Here is a 24,732-nt window from a genome sequence, read left to right as displayed (position 1 = left end):
ACAGGGCTTCCTGTCTCGAGACCTTGGCATGATCCTCTTCCTCCTGCTAGATGCTGTTCTCTCTCACTCCCCGTGTTTCCATATTTCAACCTACTTGTCCATTGCAGTTCAGCTTCTAAAACGATCCCAAATCCTGGTTAGCCATTTCACACTTTGGATGAGAAGATATGAATAATTCAGCCCAGTCCATCACTATCGTAAAAGCAGCTGAAGATCAAGTTCCATCAAGGTGGAGCCAACAACATCTTTCCTTACATTTTCGGAGGAAAGCAAGCATATCTTTAGAATAGTGATGAAACCTGCCATGCAGGCCTCTGAACATTCTCTTGTGTATTTTCTGTGGCCCATTATGGTAATTTCATCTCCTCTTTACCTTTTTTTGTAACTGGGTGATTATACTGCCAGTCCCTGGGTACTATAATTTGCATTGCAATATGAGGCTTCCATTTAATGCTTGCAAATTATGGGACCAGGGCTGAAACTCCAACGTGGGAGTTGCTTCCACATAAGTCAGAAGAAGTTACATATACATGAGTGTGGCTCTGGGAATAAAGAACTTCTTTTCGTAATCACAATTTAATATTTAAAAATAAAATCTCAGTTAACAGAAAAATAATAGGAGCGGGATTACCATAAAAGGCAGAGGAGAACTGAAGTGAAGTACTCTCATGAAAGTTTCATAAAATACCACCACACACATATTACACACTTGGGAGAAATCCCATAAAAGTTCTACACAGGAAGAGGCAATGTTCTTTCTGCCGCCCTTCCATTTCAGCAAGGATTTGTTCTGAATTCTGAAGTCCCTACAGGTGAGTGCTCACAGGCATTGCAGCATTTCAAAGGAAAGAAGTTACTATCACTGGCCTGGGAAGATGGGGAAGAGGAATGAGCTCTATCTCGGGAAATCACAGGTGACTGCTGTCAGAGGACAAGGATTTTCATATAGATGTGTTCTAATTCTGGTATTTCTAGAAGACATAGTTTTTTTTTAAGTTTTTTTTTTTTTTTTTTTTTTTGTGATCTCAAATTCAGGGGAAAGCATGATGTTTTGAAGGAAGACAATTTTCCTAGAGGTAAGAAGACCTGGGTTCTAGTCTCATTTCACCTCCTAACTATCAAGTAACCCCTTAGTAAGACCTTGGCTTTGTTATCTATTTATTATGGAGATTGAATGACAATATCTTGAACATTTAATGCTCTAGTCCGGCTACTTAGTGCTTATTGGTGTGTGAAGACTAGTGTAGCAGATTCATAGTCTATAGCCACCAGGGCAAAATCTTTATCTGAAGTGTGTTACTCCAGCATTGAGCTACATAAAGGAGTTAGTGGGACACCAGATCTAGGGCCTGAGAGTTGGCTCGTCTCTGATTTGTTGGTCTGGCAAAATGTATTCTATTCTGCACAACCATCTCCCATGGAGTTAATTTTTCTGTGGAAGATGTGCACACAGGTGTGTGTGTGTGTGTGAGAGAGAGAGAGACAGAGAAAGACAGAGAGAGAGAGAGAGAGAGCCAGCTATGCTCCAAGAAGTGCAAAGTTAAAATACATGGAATTAACAAAACCAAGGACAGAGAGGTGAAAATGAAAATGAGACAGTCCTGAGCCAGATTCTGTTAGAAAAATAGCAACAGAAAAGTAGCAGTACTTATAAATAATGCTGAAATAATGCTTTGTTCTCTGCAGTTTAGCTATATGTCTGTATTTAAATAAGATTTTTTTAACTTCCCACAGTACACTGATGTATAAATAAGATTTATACAGAGTAAAGCAATTTCAGGTTCTAGGAAATTCCTTAAGTAAAATTATTTATTTAAAAATACTCAGATATGATAAACATTTTCCACTTTTCAATTAAGGTCTGCTTATTTCAAGAAATATCTAATACAATAAACCAAGATACAAATTTCAAGGCTGCTACCCTACAACAAAAAGATACAGATGTTCTTTTGCGCTTTATTGTTATAAAATTAGACACATATGGAATTGTTCATAATTGTTCCCATAGTAGGAAAAATGCATAGTGACAATTATGAACCTAAATCTCTTTTTCTAGTCATTTGACCTATTTGGAGGCAGCATGGTAGAATGCAAAGAATAAAAGCTTTGTCAATCGTGGGCTCAAATCCCGGCATTGCCACTTCTTGTATGATCTCGAGCGAGTTCCATAATCTATCTAAGCTTCAGGTTCCTCTCCTATAAAAAAAAAAGATGGTATTTTAGGAGATGGTTTTGAAAATTAGAGATGACGTATTTAAGTACACAGCAAATGGCACTTGATAGGAACTCTATGATAGCAGCTATTTGCAATGGACTGAACGTTTGTGTCTCCTCAAAATTTTATGTTGAAACCCTAATCCCAATGTGATAGTATTTGAAGATCGAGCCATTGGAAGGTGATTAGGTCATGAGGGTGGAGCCCTCATGAATGGGATTAGTGCCCTTATAAGAAAAGGCCAGAGAGCTAGCTAGCTTTCTTTCCACCATGTGAAGACACAGCAAGAAGTCAATAGTCTGCCACTCAGAAGAGGACCCTCACCAGAACCTGACCATGCTAGCAGCTTGATCTTGGACTTCCAGCCTCCAGAACTGTAAGAAATGTTTCTGTTGTTCATAGTCCACCCAGCCTATGGCACTTTATTATAGCAGCCTGAGCTGACTAAGACACTACTGTTATTCCATTCCATTGACCTGGCCTGTTGTAACACTCCCAGCTACATGTCTACGTGTAGGATGAGGAAGAACTAGTATATCCACAATGTGGACATGAAAATAAGTTCTCTCTTCATTAAGATGGAGGGTCATGGAGGAAGTCCTGCTAATATGGATATACATGAAAACTACTCTCTGGCAGTCACCCCCGATTTTCCATGCTCACAGTGATGCGCATAGAATGGGCTCTCTCATTCTCATCCTAGACGCACCATCATTGTAAACATTTGTGCTCCCATTGGAAGTTCCAATTTTTTGTACTCTCATTGGAAGGTCTAATGACCACTTCTGAACGAGATTCTTACCTGCATGAGTTGGGAAGCTGAGCCAGAGGTGTCTAGGATCACTTGCAGCCGCAAACAGAATTTAAGGAGAACCTAATCTGGAAGAAGCGTTAAGGAAAAGTGCAAACACAAAAAGCTTGGCAGCTGAAAAGAAGTCCTGTCACTCCAACAGCTTCTCATCATTTAAAAAGAAGTAAACACACACACACACACACACACACACACACACACACACACACACACACACACACAGAAATGCAAATGTCTGAGGGTGGTGTGTGTGCAGATCTAGCCCCTGACTGCGACATTTCCCACAATTTTCTCCTCACTCTGCCTTGGCTGCTCTGGTCTAGCTTCAGGCCTGCACTCCTGTTCTCTCTGCCTGGAAAGCTCTTCTCCCTGATCTTTGCATGGCTCAGACCCTCATTATACACAGGTATCTGCTCGAAGAGAAGGCCTTCCTGACCCTCTCTGGATAAGAGAGTGCCCGCCCCATCTTTCTCTTCCTCCATCCCGCATTTTTTTCTTTCTTTCCCTTCCTTCCTACCTTTCCCTAACCACTACCCTGCTTTCTTATTTTTTTTCTTCATTGTACTTAACGCGACTGGAAAATTATTTATTCACTTTTTCTTGTTTTCTTATGTCTGTCTTTAACACTAGAATTTAAGTATCATTAGAGAGAGGGATTTGTACTTACATCGCCGGTATGCAGTAGGCACTCACTCAGGATTTGCAACATGAATGAATAAATAAACAGAGAAGCAGGAGACTGGATTGTCTCTTTGAGTAGGTAATGACTTTCCAACTCCATGATTCTGCAAGTATTTTCCAAATGCAATTAGATTGGGAGTATTAATGACTTTCTGTTTTCAGTTTACACAAGGTCATGACTATTTAAACCAGTTCCTATTTAGTAGCTATTCAAGTAACTAATTCAAGTAACAGTAAGTAATTCAAGTGACAGTACTCAAAGTTAAGCCAGTGAATCTTTAGGTTGAAGGTGAAATCTGCCGTACAGGCCTCTGAGTATTCTCTTCTGTGTGATCTGTGGCCCATTACATAATTGGACAAGTCTTAAAACTACAGAAGTGTTTGGGTTCTCCACTACCACAAAACCAACAGTACTGTTTATAAGCAATATTTAGACCCAACACTGTTAGCTCAAGGAGGACAGGAAGCACATTTTTTTCTCTCACCATTTCATATTCAGAATCTAGCACAATACTGGGCACATCATTTGATGAGGAGCTTAACAAATGCCATTAAATAAACAGACATTCAACTTTTATTTCTCCTGGTGACTTTAGCATTGTAAACAGCTAATGAGACTATTGATCATGCTCTGGCCTTTGCATCTTAATACCCACCCAGTACAGTTACTGGGGTGCTGACACCCCAATCCTTTCTCCTTCCTTCTGATGAAATGGCACCTCATTCTTCTTGGTAATCATTTTCCTGCTGCCTTGGTGCTTGTTGGCCTCATTCAGTGGATGTTGCTTTTATAGCTACCTCTGTTTGTGTCTTTGTCCCCACCTGTTGCTCCTCTGGGCTTGCTGTTTGGCTGTAGCCACCATGACGGCTTCTGAAGATGAAGCATAGTTACATCACAACTCATGGACAAGGCTTTCTCAGCTCGACCCTGAGTGGGTGACAGTGTCATCCTCAGAGTAATCAGAGGTCTTTTTCAGTGTCTAACATGCAGTCTGCTCCTTCAATGTGACAACACTGCCTTGAAGACCTCAGAGCACCTTACCCAAGACTGTACTAGAAGATGAAGGAAAGGCATGTGACTCTCCCTGACCCCACTTGAATATCCCCAATAGCTTACATCTTTTGATTTTCTTATCAAAAGAGAATCAAATTCTCTTGATTCTCTTATCAAAAGGTGTTAAGGTAAAAACACCTTAGGATGTTTTCAAAATATTCCCCACCTGGGACAACCTTATCTTACCCATGGATGCTGGGCAGCCCTTTTCTCCCCTTCTGGTCTGAAAAAGTCTTCTTTAGCATCCACTCCTAGTGCCTCAGGAGCACTCCTGCAAATGAGACCCTAGAGATCTGGAGTTACCAGCAGAGGCAAATTAAATCCCTACTTGAATTTTTGTTACGTAATTAATTTAGTTGACCAACATCCAAAAACAGAAAAAGATAAAAGAAAAGTAGAGAGCTTTATTATAATTTTAACAACTATTTTCCAAACCTTTCTAACTTGATATTTACTTATTTAAAAAATATTTTCAGGCTCTCCTCTCCTTAAAGGAGTAAATTTTGCTCTGTTGCCATTAGCTTTACACATCATCGAAACCCTGAAATTCCATAAAGCGTCCTTAATTTTAACTTTATTTAATGTCTTTATTTTTTAGAATAACAGTTCAATGACTGACCCCCACTGCCCTCTGAGGGTAGAGATTACCACTCCCGAATTCACAAAGTCTGTCTCAGTGAAGAACGTCTCTGTCCATCAGCAGAAGACCCAAATTCCTTATAGAAAATGGGCTTTTAACTTATTTTTTTTTTATGATCCAGGACCAAATATAAGATTTTATTAACATGTGGGCTAAGTTTTTCATGTTCAATATAAGCAGTGGACCTCAGGGAAAAAAAATAGAGCATATAAGCCCTAAAATGTTTTAATGAGAAAGTTTTTTTATTGATGCCTAGTATGCATCTGAGAAGTGTTAAATATTGTTGATGCAAAGAAGAATGAGCCATGTTCTACACCCTTAAGGAGCACAGTCTGGTAGAACAGAAAGGCTTACTTATGTTAGGTTTAAAAAATAATCACCCTGCTGGACCTAATTGATATATTTCAGACCTCTGAAGGAATGGAGAAGGTGGAGCCACTTCCTTGCCTGCTTTAGTCTGTGGTTTGGATGAGGGAGGTGGATGAGACATTGAGAACCAAGAGAGGGCATTTCTCTATCCACCCTCCCTCTCTCCCTTCTTTCTTCTTCTTCACTTTTTCTCCTCCTTGTCCTCCTCCTTTTTCCTCTCTCTCTCTCTCTTTCTCTCTTTACCTCCTGACTTCATAAAACCCCTCCACTTGCTAACATTTCCTTCTGTCTCCCCACCAATGTCTGTTCTTCATTTCCTCTCACAACTCAGTGATACGTATAGGTGAGGAAAGATGCTTCTTTGGACCTTCTGTCACCAGATGGAAATGATAATGTCCAAGTCTTTGAGTTCTTTAAAGGCATTTGCTCTCTAAAGCATTTTTACAACAGCCTTGTTCACTGAAGGCAAGTGATGCTCGGGAGTCAAGAGTATTTTCTTTTGCCGCTAGGAGCAGAGGAGGTTGTTTATTACACACTTGGAGAGGTGCCAGTATATTTGTTGAATTTATTGCAAACCTGCTTTAGGGTACTATTGCCTCATTAAACTCTGTTTTTTAATGCACAAGAAACCCAATAAGACCTGATAAGACCATCTGGACCATACTAGGGGCAATGCTAGCTATTAATACCTGCGAATTACTTACACTTTAAAATAATCCGTTTCAGTCTGACTAATTAAGTCATATTTTCTCCAGGAAATAGCAGCAAAACAATGTTTTAATAGTTCCTTAACCTCCTTTTGCATCATTTGGCTTGATGCATGATAGTTTAAAAAATTTTTAGAGGATATATTTATACAAAATAATTTTAAATTATAACTGATGTTTATGTTAATAATATCAACCGTATACTGACTATCTGGTAAGAGCCATTAATACACATGATGGATATTATTGTCATTTTATACACATTTCCATTTCAAACTGTATCCATGCAAGATAGGTAGTGTTCTTGCTATTTATCAAATGAAAAAAATTGAACACCAGGAAAGTTAAGTATCTTTCTGTAATTCACACAGCTAGTAAATGGCAAAGCCAAGATTTAAGTGTAGTTGTGTATATTAACACTATCGTATGTATATTTATGTCATGTAAATTATATGATAAATCATTCTCATTTTATTTTATTTTCAAAGAATTGTTGAAATTGAAATATAACCATTTTCTTTTCTATATAAAAGTAATTGTATTAATCTGTTCTCATGCTGCTAATAAAGACACACTTGAGACTGGGTAATTTATAAAGGCAAGGGGTTTAAGTGACTCACAGTTTAGCGTGGCTGGGGAGGCCTCAGGAAACTTACAATCATGGTAGAAGGGGAAGCAAACATGTCCTTCTTCACATGGCAGCGGGAAGAAGAATGAGAGCTGAGTGAAGGGGGAAGCCACCTATAAAACCATCAGATCTCATGAGAACTCACTATCACGAGAACAGCATGGGAGAAACCACCCCATGGCTCAATTATCTCCACCTTGTCCTGCCCTTGACAGGTGGGGATTATTGCAATTCAAGGTGAGATTTGGGTTGGGACACAGAGCTAAACCATATCAGTAATATAGGCTGATTGGTGGGAGAGGAGATGACAATTGGTGATAGATTCAAGTCTTTCTAGGATCAAGAAAGAAGATTAATTGGTGACTGACAGCAGAATATGGACAACTGACATCGAACAATCTGCATAAAGAGAATATGAAAGAAACAGTTGATGTGTGCTACAGAGCTTTGGGAAGGCTCAGAAGTAAGGACTTCCCGCAGTGGTGTGCTGGTTAAGAAACTCTCTAGCAAAACAAGAAAATCTTTGATTTGTAGTGTTTGTTGATTTCTGTGTTGCACACCCTCCCCCTATAAGCAATTTCAAGCAACCAACAGCTCCAGTGCAACAATGAGCCAGGTATCTCAGAAGGTAGGGAAAGAAATGAAACTGACAACAGCAGGCTTAATCAGAAGTCTTTAAATTCTAAAACATTTTTAGATTCAGAGGGTACATGTGCAGTTTTTTTACGTGGATATATCGCATAATGGTGAGGTTTGGGCTTTTAGTGTACCCACCACCGAAACAGTGAACATTGTACCCAATAGGTAATTTTTCAACCCTCTTATCCTCCCCTCTTTTGGAGCCTCCAGTGTCTATTTTTTCCATCTTTATGTCTATGTGTGCCATTGTTTAGCTTCTACTTATAAGTGAGAACATGTGGTATTTGATTATCTGTTACTGAGTTATTTCACTTATGATAATGGCCTCCAGCTCCATCTGAGTTGCTGCAAAGGACATTATTTATTCTTTTTCTATGGTTGCATAGTATTCCATGATGTATAAATGCTGCATTTCCTTTACCCGATCAACTGCTGATGGACACTTAGGTGATTTTGTGACTTTGCTCTTGTGAATAGTGTTACAATAAACATAGAAGTACAGGTGTCTTTTTGATATAATGATTCCTTTTCCTTTGGGTAGATACCCAGTAGTGGGATTGCTGGGTTGAATGGTAGTTCTATTTTTAGTTCTTTGAAAAATCTCTGTACTGTTTTCCATAGGGGTTGAACGAATTTACATTCCCATCAACAGTGTGTAAGAGTTCCCTTTTCTCTGCATCCTTGCCAACATCTATTGTTTTTTTGACATTATAATACTAGGCATTCTGACTGGTGTGAGGTGGTATCTTACTGTGGTTTTAATTTGCATTTCTCTGATGCTTAGTGATGTTCAGCATTTTTTCATGTTTATTGGCAAGTTGTATGTCTGGTTAGAAGTTCTTTTAAATAGGAGTTAAACTCACTCTACAGAGAACTTCCATGACCTCAGTCAGAGACAAGAATTTATTCTTGGAGATAAAGAACCAGGGCCATTTAGCCCTCAGGCATAGCAGAGGAAGAGTGAGTGCAGTACTGAAACTTTAAAAGATGAGTGTATTAGTCTGTTCTCACACTGGTAATAAAGACATACCTGAGACTGTATAATTTACAAAGGAAAGCAGCTTAATGGACTCACAGTTCCGCATGGGTGGGAAGGCATCACAATTATGGCAGAAGGTGAATGAGGAGCAAAGTCACGTCTTACATGGCAGCAGACAAGAGTGTGTGCAGGGAAACTGCCCTTTTATAAAACCATCAGTTCTCATGAGACTTATTCACTATCCCAAGAACAGCACGGGAAAAGCCTGCCCCCGTGATTCCATGACCTCTCACTGGGTCCCTTCCACAACATGGGATTATGGAGAGCTGCAATTCAAGATGATATTTGGGTGGGGACAGAGCCAAATCATATCAATTAGCATAGGAATTTTAATGTCTAATGGCTTTCCAGAGAGCAAGGGGAGAGGATGCAGAGAGAGAGAGAGAGAATGAGAGAAAGAGTAAGAGAGAGAGAGCAGAGGAAGTCGGAAAAATATTATAGAAATAATGTAAGGAAACTTCTGAGAACTGGCAGACATACATTTTCAGATTGTAAACGCCTAACAAAACTCAGTACATTGAATTTAAAAGACTCACACCAGGGCACATTGTGAAATTTAATAACACTGGGAATAAAGAGACAGGCCAAAAAGTTTTGAGAGAGAGAGACAGAGAGAGAGAGAGACAGAAAGAGAATGGCAAATAAAGAAATGGGGATTATAATAAGTATTAGGCTTCTCAGCATCAACTCAAGAAGCTCAAAAACAGTGAAGCACAGTTTTAAATATGAGTGGAAATTATTTCTAACCTAGAATTGTGTCCTCGTTCATGAACCATGAAGATAGAATAAAGACCCATCCAGACATGTAACAAGTAAAGAAACCAAAAAAAAAAACCCAACTTCCCATGTATTCTCTCTTGGGAAATCTTTGGAGGCACCTACCTACCTACCTTCCTTCCTTCCTTCCTTCCTTCCTTCCTTCCTTCCTTCCTTCCTTCCTTCCTTCCTTCTTCCCTTCCTTCTTTCCTTCTGTTTTCTCTTTCTTTCTTTTATTGAGACAGGGCTTTGTGCTGTTGCCTAGGTTGGTGTGCAGTGGTGTCATCATAGCTCACCGAAACCACCAGCTCCTGGGCTCAAGTGATCCTCCCAGCTCAGTCTCCCAGGTGGCTGGGACTACAGGTGTGTGCCACCAACCTGGCTAATTTTTAAGATTTTTGTAGAGATAGGATCTCATTTTGTTGCCTAGGTGGGTCTCAAACTCCTGGCATCAAGCGTTCCTCCTGCCTCTGGCCTTCCAAGCTGTTGGGATTATAGCTGTGAACCACCACTCCCAGCTCTGAGGCTTTTCTTATGTAAATAAAGAATAAACCAAGAAAGATGAAGACATGGAGTCCCCAAAACAACGGCTCAAACTTGGGAGAGAAGAAAAGGGAGTTTCCAGGTGGATGGAGACAGCAAGTTTCAGGGTGTCACCCGTGGAGCAGGCCAAGCAGCCTGGTCACATGGAGCAAAAGGAAGGAAAGCCCCCAGAGAGAACCTTTCAAGTAAAATGATGAGATGGATAGATGGCCTGATGTGTTTGATCCTATCGAGAGGGACTTCATGCTTCTGATGAAAAGTTTGGGTAAGGATTAGTAATAGCGAAATTAAAAAATTAAGCAAGCAAGCAAACACATGAGGCTATTATTATAATAGCTTCAGAAAGTAAAAGTTGTGTGAGAAAGTATTTCTAATCATAGACACCACCTGGCTCTATGGTACAGATGTTAGAGCATCAAACTCCACAGCATGATGTAATTTGCTATATGAATTGAGATTTGATGTGATCAAGGAAAACCAGAGATATGGCAGTTGCCTGGGAACATTTTGATTTGTAACTATCATAGCTTTTCAGTAGTTTCCCCTTGTCATTCTCTTGGGGTGTTATTTTTCCCCCCAACAAAATTCTGCCTTCTCTAGGATCCTATGATCAATGAAAATAAGTAACACTCTGGAGCAATTCCTGTCTTTATTTAAGCAGGTGCTAAATAATTATAGACATCGTTAACATTTAAAGGGTGTATTTCCTTTTAAGTCCTTGAAGTACATGTTCACATTCATGTTTCCTATGAAAAGTAAATTTCAATGAGGAGAAGAAACGAAATGGCAAAGCAGTTTAAAAAGCCCAAATCTTGACTTGTTCTGGTAAATAGAAATGTGACAGGTGGTTTCACCTTCCTGAAATCACTATTTTATTCTGAAAAGAATGGAAGTGACTCTGGCTTAGCATCCCTTTAGTAACGATAGGGACTTTGAACTCTTCTTTTGTAAGGTGCAAGTTGTGAGTTACATATACTTTCTAGGGAGTCATATGCAATTAACTGATGTGTTGACATCCAGAGATCAGTTGTGCCATGTATCTATTTTCCAGGCTTATTAATTTAAAATAGCTCCACAATGAAAATAAGGGTTGACACTGAGGGTTACTAGACACTGAGGGTTTTTTTTTTCCTGGAGTTATTGTTCTTATGTCCTGGAATTTACTTTCTTGACAGTCTTTTAAAACTACGATAGTATCTCATATTTCCCCAGTGGTTCTGCCTGAAGGCAGAGAAATAGATTTCAACGACCTCTCAAGACCCCCTTTGAGTCCCAATGTGTCTGAGTTTGCCACCTGTCCTGCAGGCCACCAGAAGGTGTCAACCATTAACCACAGGAAGTTCTATGGCCCCATGAAAATAGTGATTAATAAGAGAGGCATACCCGAAGTTGACCTGCCATCCATGCACCTGATTTTCTCCTTGGATACCTTAAAGGTGTTAGAGTTAAGATGAGAGATCTCCATAACATCCAGAGAATGGATCTACAAAAGAATTTCAAAAGATATTATTTTCTCTCATCTTCTTAGTGATACAATTTGTAATGAAGGTAAACCTGTGAAGATTCATTGCTGTGTTTTTAAAAGCTGTAATTGCAGAAACTTAAACCTCCTTAATCTGGAATTTGGGCTAAAAACTACCACTAAATTAGGAGACTGCCAATACTCCTTCTTTTAACCATACAGACGAAATATAATCTCACTAGAACTTTTCTTAGAACCCAACTGGATGCCTGGGAAAAGTAATATGAAGAATTCGAAATTTTCCTAGGCATGTAAAATAATGAGCATGTTTTAATGTGTTTCAACTCAGTGAAAAATTTTTACTCTGTGAATGTGAAAGTAAGATTTGATCTGGAAAAGATTTCTGTATTATATTAGGACAACTTATTTTTTTTTTCAGATAAAGCTGTATCATTTTACAAAGTGCGACTGTATGAAGATATAGAGAACTGAAACTTACTTTACAGCAAAATCTGAGCAATTTTATGATTAAACAGTTTCCTTCTTCCCTGGACACATAAGAATAATAAAAACTGTCCCAGAATTAAGTAATTAAATCTTTGTTCATTCAGACATTCACTCAACACTTCTTTCTTGTGGTCGTGTTTATTGTGTTAATGGATTATTTATATTTTCCTAATTTTTCTTTTCTCTTCTGTCTCCCTCTTTCACTTATAAGAGTGCTGGTGGTTACACTGGGCCCAGCAGGATAATACAGGATAATCTCCCTATCTCTCCAAATCTGATTAGCAACCTTAATTCCATCTGCAATCTTAACTCTCCTTTGCCATGAGATATAACACATTCAGAGGTGCCAGGGATGAAGACATAGACATTATTCTGCCTACAACATCATGTCAATTCCTACCACAGTAGTCTCAGGCTGATCCATTAAAAAACATATGTTAGCTGGGTGTGGTGGCTCACACCTGTAATCCCAACACTTTCAGAAACCAAGGTGAGAGGATGGCTTAAGCTGAGGAGTTGGAGGCTGCAGGGAACTATGATCACACCACTGCATGCCAGCCTGGGCGACAGAGAGAAACCAAGTCTCTAAAAAAACAACAAATAACGTATGCTGGATAACATCACAACTCTATTTGAAACCTTCCAATAACTTTTGATGTCTGTTAGGGTAAAAACCAAAGTCCTTGTAATAATACTTCCCATGCCTTTTATGTTCTGACTCCCTGCTCCATCCCTGACTTCCAGCTTGCTCAGCCCCAGCCGGTCCCAAATACACCCCACCCCTCCAAAAAAACCTTGCCTCAGGGTGTTTTCCTTAAATATTCACATGGCTCATTCCATTAGCTGCAAAAATATAATCAAATGTCACCTTATCAGTGACTTTCTTGATGAAATAACTTCTCTCATTCCTCTGGCAATTCTTATCACCCTTATTTGATTTTATTTTCACTGTAGCACTTATCTTTATATGACCTGCTATATATTTACTGTTGTTATTTTAATGTTCTGTCTTACCCATGTCCGCTAGCAAGGCTGTGTGTAGGATGAGAGTAGGACTTTTGTTCTTATTGTTCACTGTTGTATCTCCAGTTCTGAGAAAAGTGCCTGGCACATAGAATACTTTAGTGAATGCAATAAATGGATGGATGGATGGATGGTTGGATGGATGGATGGATAGATGAATGGATTGGATGGATGGACGGATGGATGGACAGATGGACGGATGGATGGATGGACGGATGGATGGATGGAGTGCTGTTGTTTTACACAGGGCAGGGTTTATGAGGTGAGGGAAAATGACCCGTGTTAAGTAGAGTGCTTGGATGTATCACAAATATGTTTTTGAATAAAAGGAATTTTCTCAGCTTTATCACTAAGTGAAGAGGTACAGAGATTTCCTTTGTCAACATGAGTAATTTTTCCTAGAATTATAAGAATTTGCTCTAAAAACTCTTTGGGAGAGGGCAGAATGCCCAGGAGCACACCCAGCTTGTGGCAGATGCCATGTGGATCCTGTGCCCAGGAAACTGCACCCAGGTCCAGGGAGCCTCACAGCCTCAGATGAAAAGAGAAGCTCGGCTTAAAGTCTACATGTGTTTAAATTTGTTTTTAAATTCTTCATTTAGAAAGGTGAAAATGGGGCCGGGCACAGTGGCTCAGGCCTGTAATCCCAGCACTTTGGAAGGCCAAGGCGGGTGAATCACTTGAGGTCAGGAGTTCGAGACCAGTCTGGCCCACATGGTAAAACCCCATCTTTACTGAAATACAAAGTTAGCCGGGTGGATTACAGCGCATGCCTGTAATCCCAGCTGCTTGGGAGGCTGAGACAGGAGAATTGCTTGAACCCTGGAGGTGGAGGTTGCAGTGATCTGAGATCGTGGCACTGCACTCCAGTCTGGGTGACAAGAGCAAGACTCCATCTTAAAAAAAAAAAAAAGAAAGAAAAGAGAGGTGAAAATAGACCAGGCATGGCGGTGCCCACCTGTAATTGCAGTGCTCTGGAAGGCTGAGGTGGGAGGAATACTTGAGCCCAGAATTTCAAGACCAGCCTGGGCAATATATGAAGACCCCATTTCTGCAAAAAATAAAAACAAATTAGCCAGATGTGGTGGCATGCGCCTGTAGTCCCAGCTACTTCAGAGGCTGAGGTGGGAGGATTGCTGGGTCCCAGGAGTTCAAGACTGCAGTGAGATGTGATGGTGCCACTGCCCTCCAGCTTGGGCCACTAAAGGAGACCCTGTTTCTTAAAAAAAATGTTGTGTGTTGGGGGTGGGGGAGGGGCAGTGTGCGAGAGAGAAAATTCTTCTCCATTAAATTTCTGCCAAATTGTTGTCTATTTCTCAGAAATATTGAAAATAGTTAACTTACCCGTGTTAGCACATATGTGTTTCAGACAGAAATCTGCTGATACACCAATTTTAAGTGGTAAAATGTGTAAACTGAAAACAAAACACAAAAAAGCAGTACATGCAGAAAATTTTTAATCTCAGGGTGAAATTTTCAAGGACAATGGAACCTAATGGTAATTTATTGGAAGTAACCCAAATTTCATGCAAAAAATGCTTCAGGAAGAGTTGACAGCGCTTCCCTTGAGGCAAAAGAAGAACCATGGTACAGAAACTGCTTCATTCTTTTCTGTGCCCTGAATCATTTTCTGAATTTCTTACTTCCCATTCCCATTCTAAAACTTTTGCTTTAGCTGTGTGGTTCTTTACATAATGTTGAAATTGCAAAAAATAAACAAAAATGGCATAAGGATTTATGGAGTTTTATTGCTGCATTTTTATCCTTAAAGCAGACAAAGAAATAGCTGATAAAATTCAGAGTCCTTCCATATTTATCCAGAATCTGCTTTTCAGGTGCATTAATTTTATATACACCTTTGGGAGTGATGGATATACTCACTATCTTGACTGTGGCCATGACTTCATGGTATATACATACATCAAAACATCAAAATATGTGTTTTAAGTATGAGCAATTTATGCCAACTCTACCTCAGTGAAGATATTTTTAAAATTTTAAAAATGCACACACACACACCTTCTAAAGCTACACCGTCTAATAAACTCCCATGGTTATTTAACTTAATTAAAATAAAATAAAGTTAGAAATTAAATTCCTTCATTGTACTAGACACACCTCAAATGCTCAATAGTTTCATATGGCTAGTGGCTACCCTATTAGACAGTGCAGACACAGGACATTCCCAGCACTGCAGGAAGTTCTATTGGACAGCATTGCTGTAAATAATTCTCCTACTTAGCCCTCGTTTTCATTTCTATGCCTTTACTTTATGATCTTATCAAAGCTGAGGTCTCCTGCTTTTAGCCTCCACGTAGAAACTGGGGCAATCTTTCTAAAATGCAAATCTGCCCTGGTTACTTCCTGATCAAAATCCCTCAAATTTCCCCACAAGATGAAATCCAAACTCTTGCAAATGTAAGCTAAGGGAAGGACCTTTCCGTCCTCATTTTCTGCCGTGTCTCTTTACTCATTTATCTAGGCTCCTGTTGTCTAGAAACATTAGCGAATTTGCTCCTCATCTTTGCCAAGGAAGCTCACTGTTTGCATCTCTACTGGGTGCATTTATGCTTACACTTTTAAATTTTGAAAATGATCATACCTATGAAGTCTTCCAGCTCTCCTTGGATTTTTTGTTTTTTAAGAGATGGGGTCTAACTCTTGTCACCTAGGCTGGAGTGTAATGGCACAATCATAGCTTGCTGCAGTCTCAAACTCCTGGGCTCAAGTGATCCTCCCGCCTAAGCCTCCTGTGTAGATAGGACTACATGGGTGTACCACTATACCTGGCTAAGTTTAAATATTTTTTTAGAGATGGGGGGGGTCTCACTAAGTTGCCCAGGTTTGTCTCAAAACCTGGACCTCAAAAGTGATCCTCTCTCCTGGGCCTCCCAAAGTGCTGGGGTTCCACGTGCAAGCTACCATGCCTGGCTCTTTAGACAAGTGGCAAAGTTTGCCCCATGACATCTGCACGTGAGTCTATTTATTTTAGGAATCTATTGAGACTTTCTTTGTGGGTTAATGTATGTCTATTTTTATGAGTGTTCTATGTGGACTTGTAAAAGAAGGTACAATTTCTGTTTATAGAGTAGGAGGTTTGATGTGTGTATTTTACATCATCCTATGGATGACATTTTGATACCTGAACTGTATTTTCCATGCTTATACATACTCTAGAATATTATATATATTTTATTAAACATAAAATTGTATTTTAAATATGTTTTTCTAAAGGATTTAAGCCTAATTTTCTTGGTCATAATAAATTGTGTACGTTCATGCATCATTCAACGATGGGGGTACATTCAGATAAATGTACCATTAGGTGATTTTGTCATCGTTTGAACATCATAAAGTGCATTTCCGCAAACATAGATGCTTCAGCCTACTACACACCTAGGTTATATGTTATAGCTTATTGCTCCTAGGCTAGAAAACTACAGCATGTTATTGTACTGAATAATTTAGGCAATTGTAACACAATGGGAAGTATTTGTGTATCTAAACCTACTAAATGTAGAAAAGGTACAGCAAAAATATAGTATAATCTTATGGGACCACTGTCATATATGCGGTTCGTCGTTTACAGAAATGTTGTTATGCAGTGCATGACTGTACTTGAATTATCTTCGTTGGAGACAAATAATTTCATACAATTTTAGTCTCCCCCCATCCTCCTTCAAATATTTCACCATTTTTAAACTCTGAGGTTTCATGCTAGGCAATAATAATTGTGGAGAGGGTTATGAGGTTGCTTGTCCCTGTTTCATGATCTTAGACATGTTGTAGGGATAGTCAACCACTGATCATACCAGTTCCTATCACCCATCTCTTTTACGCGTCATCGTTTGAAAATCAGAAAGTGCATGAGGTAATTATGTGACTTATTCTCTCTCTACCATCTCTATGACTATGCAGAGTATATACACACATCACACAAACCTATGAAACTAAATCTGCAGTGCTGACACATTCCCTCCCCTGAGGCCTCTTCCCTATTTGACTGCTGGAACACTGATAACTGGGCCTCAGACCACCCAATCCTCCAGGCAGGAGTTTGAAAGACCCTTCTCAGGGCATCTAATAAACCCAACAAGAAAGACATACAGATAATAAAATTTGATGCCATCAAACTCTCCAGATAAATCCTCTAATGTGAAGTGTTCAGTGGACAATTCCTCCCACCTACTTAGAGCTACATATTGATTTTTTAGTGTTCCTCTCTTAAATATGAAGAGACAGCCAAGAACTCTCTCACTTCTGAGGAAAGTCCTTAAAATGAAAAAGAGACAAGAAAGGAAACCAGCAGCAAAAGTAACTTGCAGAAAAAAAGCTATACCAAAAGAAAGAATGTATTTAAAACTTTACTGATATCCTCAAGAAACAAAAGAAGACATTTTATGCAGAAAGCAAGAACAGGATGCTATATGATAGGAACATCCAGGAAACTAAAAAAGAGCTTTTGGAAATTAAAAAGCTGTTAGCAGTTGAAGAACTCAATTGAAGAATTAGAAGATAAAATCAAGAAATTTCCAAGAAAGTAGAGCAAAAAGGCAAAGAGATTTTAAAAAGATTAGAGGAACAATGACTACTCTTTATTAATCAAATTTTACATTTATTAATACGTGAAATAATGAATAACAATAAATTTATTTGAGGACAAAATTTTTTTTTAATCACCTGATCTGGATTGGTCCTTGCAGGCAACACAAGAGTTGAGGACATGGTGGTATGGAATGTCTGAAAGGTGACCTTGACTTGTGGTTGATTAGTTTGAAGAACACCTAAAAGAGATGTGTAATAGGAGCTGGTATTATCAGTGGTTGACCATCCCTACAAGTTGTCTAAGATCATGGAATGGGGCGAGCAACCTCATAACCCCCTTAAAAATAATCTTTTTAACAGTTTATTCCAGTTTTCCCTTTTGATATGACTCCTATAGCTATTAGGGCAAAAGACTAAGACTCAGGCCAATTTTTATATGTGTAGTCACAGATTTAATCCTTCTAAATCTTATGCAATTTTCCACTGCCTCCAAACTTTAAGGATGACGAACACTGCATAGGAATTGTTTACATTAAAAATTACTACTTTTTTAAAATAAAAAAATTATTTGCCCTTAATAGCATCTTGACTTCCTCCCTCAGTGTTCACAAATTTCTCTTGTCTCAGAGCCCTGACCATGACTATCATTTATAACACTAATCTTTTCTTTTTGTTGTTGTAATTACCAAGATTTACATTCAGGTTTTATTTTTCATTAATTAGAGCCAAGTGGACAATTTCTCTTTGGGGTAATTTATAGATGTGGCATGTTCTAAAAACACTGATCTGTCCTTGAATTACATTGTTGTTTATCTTTCCTTTGTGTTCTGTTTCTTCAGTTGGATTGTGAACTCATGAAAGTCAGCAAATTACCTTACACTTTGAATTTGGCCTTTAGTTCCAACCACATTGCATTGAAAAAGTAGCACTGGCTTCTATCTCTTGAATTCTTATTAGAAGTGAGGCCATCTTCACAGCCAGCTCATTGAATGTTTACAATAGCTCTGCGAGGAAGGAGACATTATTATCTCCACTTTTTGGATGAGAAAACTGAGGTTTACAGAGGTTAGTAACAGGGTCCCCCAGCCAGTGAATGGCAGAACTGGGAATCAGAGCCATGCCTGTCTGGATCTACAGCTGGAGCTCCTCCTAAGAACTACGCTATTTGAACTGACTATTCATTTCCTTTTGTTTCAGACAGAATAGTTTTCTTTCAGCTTCAGGAAGGTCAGCTTGGGAATATGTCACAAAAGGCAATGAAAGGTGTTATTCTGTTCATTTCTCTCTTTTCTTATCTCTCTGCTGTTTCTTATGATTGCCCCTTTCCACTGTCCCATGGCTGGGACAGTGACAGAAATAAGAGAATGTTGGAGGATGCTGGGGACAGAGTTTTCGGGTCTCTGGCAATTACCAATATGCTAATCACTTAACAATCTTCAAACAATTTAACAGTAAAATGTCCAATGTCCAGAAACAAATTCTTTCCATTGCTATCCCATATGGTGGGGAGCACAAAAGAATACTGTTCAAGGTTAGCAGGGGGCCTGGCAGAATCCCAGGTTCACTCTGAACCCACACCCACACCCTTGTCTCAGGCCGCCTCGCCTGTCATTCCTCTAGAGAAAAGCAGTCAAGCTTCTCAGTGGTGGGGAATGACCACCACTCCCAGTGCAGGCTGTGAAACCCACGGTCTCAAAGAAGGAGAAAGAATGCAAGTTGTGGGGAAGGGAGTGTTGTGGACAAGAATAAAGAGAGGGGACTGAAGCCTAATAAATAGGCAAAAATAATGAGTTGAGAAACAGGCTTGCTAGAAAATGGCCAGAAATCTGTGAGAAGAAGGAGGAGAGTCCCTGAGGAGAAGGGGAGGGGACAGGAGAAGGAGAAGGGGTCCCACTGAGAAGAGCAAATTGTGTACAGCCACCATTAGCTTGGGATCGATTCCAGAGTCATCCTCAAGTTATTTTTCTAGTACTATCTTTCAAAATGTAGAATTTTATACATGTAAAAGAATATATACATATAAAGTATGTTACAGACACACACACACACACATATGTTAATTTTTACATCGTTACAATCTCATGCTTAAAGTGTGAGAAAGCACATAGTAGGTAAAACAGGTCCTTTTCCTGGGTGACCATGCAAGAAAGGAGATATATTTTTACCGGGAGTATGGGATGATAATTTTTTCTCCTTTACTATTTAAAAGGGTGTATTGCAGGTAAAAAAAAAATTAACTTTTGGGGATGTAAATAGCTTTTCCCAGTGCCCAGGGCTTACACCCTTTTCTCCTACATAGCTGAATTGGAAAGGTGCTTTAAGTTCAGGCCCTCCAGTGGGGAAACAGTCTTTTCTCCTGGCCATAGTCTCAATTGATATTAAAATTACAGAGCACTTTGTGCCTCCAAATAACTTTTTATTAGATTGTGTGGCAAGAAGTTAACTTCATGAATGTTATTTGCAAAAATTAAATAACTCCAAAATTTTGAAGGACACCTATCAAGAGAGATCTGCCTCAAAAAACAAACCTGACTGGGAATTTAGTTCCACTGGGTTGTGGCACTTCGTGGGTGACTTAACCCAGATATTTCCCACTCCTGTTTATTGAATTTCTTCCCTTGTTCTCTGGGACTCTGCCCCAGCCCAGATAACAAGGTTGGAGGCACACAGAACTTGAGGACAAGAATGTCAAAAGTCCTCAGCCCAAATGTGAGGCAGGAGTGATTTGGGGGAAGATGCAGTAGGCTATCACTAGTCCCTGTCACAACCAGAAGAAGAGCCTCTAAGCTGGAAGGGAAGAGAGTTGGCATAGGTCTAAAAGAGTTAGACACCGGAACAGGGGGCCTTGCAGCCTACTCTGGGTTGAGTCAATTTCTTGGTAGGATATAGCAGGAAGAGAGAAATACCACACAATTTGGAGGTTGCTCACATAGAGGCACTCCATAACTTGCTTTTGATATGGAATCTTCTCTTGCAGAGATATAATTGATAACGTGGTATATTCAAATATAAATGCACCATTTATTTTTCTTTTGGTGGGAATTGTGGAAATAGAGTTTATACAGATCTCTATGTTTATAGGGCACAAACCATACAGATGGTCCATTTGTGTGTGAATTTGCATGTTTTATGAATCCTGACTATCAATAAAAAAGCATTTGACTATGCTAGAAAAAAATTAAATTATCTTTCTATTTTCTCTATTGAAAATCATAATATAAAGCCAATAAAATATATACAATCCCAAATCCAACAAAAAAGAAAGGCAAGGAAAAAGTAGCATAGAGGTGTGGCAGGCACTCAGTGAATGAGAATATTTGTTACTGTTCTGGATTTTTTTTTTTGAAACAGAGCCTCACTCTGTCACCCAGGCTGGAGGTCAGTGGCACCATCTCGGCTCACTGTAACTTCCACCTCTCACGTTCATGCAATTCTCATGCCTCAGCCTCCTGAGTAGCTGGGACTACAGGCGCACACCACCATGCCTGGCTAATTTTTTGTATTTTTAGTAGAGATGGGGTTTCACCATGTTGGCCAGGCTAGTCTCAAACTCTTGACCTCTGGTGATCCGCCCACCTTGGCCTCCCAAAGTGCTGGGATTACAGGCATGAGCCACCACACCCTGCCCCTGTTCTGGATTTTTGTGTGTGGCATTTGTCAGCTTTGTAAAACTAATAATTTTTTGAAGAAATGTTCATGTTACTAATTTCATATTACATTTTTTCTTAAATAGGGCCTCCAACATAGTTAAATCTGCTGTCCTACCACACTGTATCTGCTCCTGATTCAGTTATAGAAAAAAAAATTAGTAATCTTGGCACATTTACTTCATCTCTCAAAAATATACCCATGAATATCTCAATATAGGAAATAAATATCATTTTATTCTTAGTGGAAATAGCATTTCAATGTTTTCTTTTTTTCCTAATAGTACTAAATGCAGTTTCACTCTATGAAGTCAGTCATTCTTTATATGGAGACACTGTGGTATAGGGAAAGAGATGCTCTGGGGACAGACAGGAAAACACTGAATCTTAGCACTGCCACTGACTGCAGTGGGCTCTTCAGAATGTCACTGGTCCTACAATCTCAGTCCCCTCAGTTTCTGGAAGATATGTGATAGACATACCATTATGAATCCGTCTCACCCCAGGATCAGGCCTGTCTCTATTTCAGAAGGCCCCTGTGTCTGCCAGACATAAAACAACTCTTTCATGAATAGATACTTAATTTTGTCAAGTGCTTTTTCTGCATCTGTTGAGATTATCATATGGTTTTCTTTTTTATTCAACTAATATAGCAAATTGATTTATTTTATGACAGCAAACAAATCATGTATTACTGGGATAAACGCTACTTGTTTGTGGCGTATTATCTTTTTTTTTTATATTGCTGGAGTCAACTTGCTAATGTTTTGTTAAGAATTTTTGTGTTTATGATCTTGAGGGATGCCGCTCTGTAGGTTTCTTTTTTGTGTGGTTTGTTTGGTTTTGATATTAGCAGGAATGTCTAAAATATGTAGAGCTCCAGACAAATATTTTTTGCCAGGCCTTTGTCTACATAAACAATTTGATTTAAAACATATTACAAAATTCATCAGCCTATGTGAGGTCTAGTAAAGATTTAGAAAAATGGGTGGAGAAGAAGTACTTATACATTTGTTTATTGTCTAATTATTGTTCATAAAAGCTTATTTTGGTAGCATCTCTTCCTGTTTAGGTCCAGAAACCATCTCCTCCAGTTGTTTATTATCAAAGGCATAGCTTCTGGCTTATGTTCTGTCTCCCATTTTGAGAAAATGTAGCAATGCTGTTATTACTCACAATGCTGGAACCTGTTTGCATTGAAACAGCGTAGATCTTCTTACCTTTCCAATGCCCCAATATCACTTCTTTAATGTTCGTTACATCATTACTCATGATGCCACATCAACCATCGGCTGCCCATGAATATTAGCTTTCAAAGACTCACAGTAAAAGTTGTTACTGTGCTTTGTTGGTGATGGCCACAAACGCAGGTCTTACCCACAGTGTGCAGAAAAAATGTGGGTGATATTTTGTGTTCTGGTCATGTTAAATTTACTGTTTAGGATTTTATAGCATAAATGTTGGACTCTTTAGACTGTAGCCAGTGCATTTCTAGAATGTGATCTCTTTCAATGTTGACTATGCTGTTGCCATCTACACACTGCCACGAGGGGCCCGTGGGTAGGGTAAGCAGGCAGTCCCATGTGTGCAAGAAATGTCCATTCCTCATCTGGTGTGACTTAAAAACATCCTGGGAGAGCACAACCACAACAATCAGAGGCAAGAGAGAACATCAATCAGAAGGCCAATTGATGCTGCAGGGCAATGTTCTCAAAGGCCCCCCAGCAGGCTAATTCTTTAAATATTGACATGACCAGAACACAAAATATCACTCACATTTTTTCTGCACACTGTGGGTAAGACCTGCATTTGTGGCCATCACCAACAAAGCACAGTAACAACTTTTACTGTGAGTCTTTGAAAGCTAATATTCATGGGTAGCAGATGGTTGATGTGGCATCATGAGTAATGATGTAACGAACATTAAAGAAGTGGTATTGGGGAATTGCAAAGGTAAGATGATCTATGCTGTTTCAATGCAAACAGGTTCCAGCATTGTGAGTAATAACAGCACTGCTACATTTTCTCAAAGTGAGAGACAGAACAAAGCTAGAAGCTATGCCTTTAGTAATAAACAACTGGAGGAGATGGTTTCTGGACCTAGCTTCCAGGGGACTGCCTGGCATATCATATGAAGCTGATGGAAAGGGCCAAGTGACCAACCTGGGTGTTAAAGGTGGGAGTGTACAGGGCAAAGGATTCTTGCTACCATGGGCAAAAGACACCTGCTGCCTTTAGGTGCTGTGATCATGGGCAGCATTGCAGTCAGGATGTAGATGGGTGAGAGTCCAGGCAAGGGTCCAAACATGTGGCTCAAACCCAAGGCTTGGCAGTGACTTCTTGGTAGGTCAGAGTCCTGAACTTGCTCTGTGTCCGACATAAGTGAGAATCGCTCAACATCAGCATGTTTTCAGCATCATTCTGGGAGACCAATCTTGCATGATCCTACAAGAGCAATATTGTGTTGCCCGGAGGGAGCAATCTGCTTGCCAAGCCTCCCTCCTGGAGCTGGATCTTTGCCATGGGATCCTGGGATAACCCCAGAGATGTGAGTCCCCGAGTTCCTTGGGCTTCTGGTTGATACCATGAGCAGTGTAGAGGGTCAGAAAAGGGAGAATCTGGGCGCAGGGCCCATGAGAGTCCCAGTCCAAGCTCAAGGCACCCTGCCCAGATGACATTGCCAACCCCAACAGATTCCAGGCAGCAGAGCATGACTTAGAACATCTTGAGGAGGGCATGCCAAGTGGGGTTTCTGAAGCATAAGGGCACGAAGCAGAGGCCGGTTTTTTTTGAGTCTAAGGGCAGTACTGGATATCAGGATGATGTAGGCCTTACTGAATGAGTTGGGGAGTTTCCCCCTCTCATCTGTAGTCTGTGTTTGTATGGGATTGGTGCTATTTCTTTAAATATTTGATAGAATTCACCAGTGAAGACATCCGGGCCTGGAGTTAACTTTGTGAAAATCAAATTAGGAATTAAATTTCTTCAGTTTTTATAGGGCTATTCAAGTTTTCTTTCTTCTTCAGTTCATTTTGGTAATTTTTGCTTTTCAAGGAATTTGTCTATTTTATCTAAATTAAAATTATTGGCATAAAATAATTCATAATATTCCCTTATTACATTGTTAATGCCTATAGGATTTATTATGCAGTTTAGTATTTCCCCTCTTTTATTTCTGATATTGGCAAATATTTGTCTTCTTACTTTCTTGACCAGTCTAGCTACAAGTTTATCAATTATTTTCAAAGAAACTGCTTTTGGTTTCATTGGTTTTCTCTATGGTTTGGCTGTTTTCTATTTTATTAATTCTTGCTCTTATCCATATTATCTTCTTTCTTCTTCTACTTCAAGTTTATTTTTATTCCTTCTTCTACCTTCTTAAGGGGAAAGATTATTTTAGTCCTACTTTTCTAAAATAAGCATCTACAACTATACATTTCCTTCTAAGCACCCGTTTAGCTACAGC

The 24,732-nt window shown here is 39.4% G+C and overlaps 1 long non-coding RNA gene across 2 annotated transcripts; it reads right to left on the bottom strand.

Annotated features, from left to right (window-relative positions):
• Window positions 1-1,793: 1,793 nt before the first annotated feature.
• Window positions 1,794-17,917, bottom strand: LOC134758778 (uncharacterized). 2 transcript variants are annotated; one of them, XR_010134388.1, is made up of 7 exons: window positions 17,755-17,917; window positions 11,466-11,565; window positions 4,948-7,218; window positions 4,364-4,578; window positions 3,694-3,811; window positions 3,018-3,094; window positions 1,794-2,196 (listed from the first exon to the last, which is right to left on the bottom strand). It is a non-coding gene; the product is annotated as an uncharacterized lncRNA (long non-coding RNA). The 2 variants fall into 2 exon arrangements; XR_010134387.1 differs by having other exon boundaries at window positions 1,849-2,196; window positions 3,018-3,811; window positions 4,364-7,218.
• Between the last annotated feature and the right edge of the window lie 6,815 nt (window positions 17,918-24,732).

This window comes from Gorilla gorilla, chromosome 5, assembly GCF_029281585.2.
Source record: "Gorilla gorilla gorilla isolate KB3781 chromosome 5, NHGRI_mGorGor1-v2.1_pri, whole genome shotgun sequence".
Classification (NCBI taxonomy): domain Eukaryota; kingdom Metazoa; phylum Chordata; class Mammalia; order Primates; family Hominidae; genus Gorilla; species Gorilla gorilla.
Note: the sequence above shows the minus strand (reverse complement) of the source record. Positions and strands in the feature narration are given on the sequence as shown.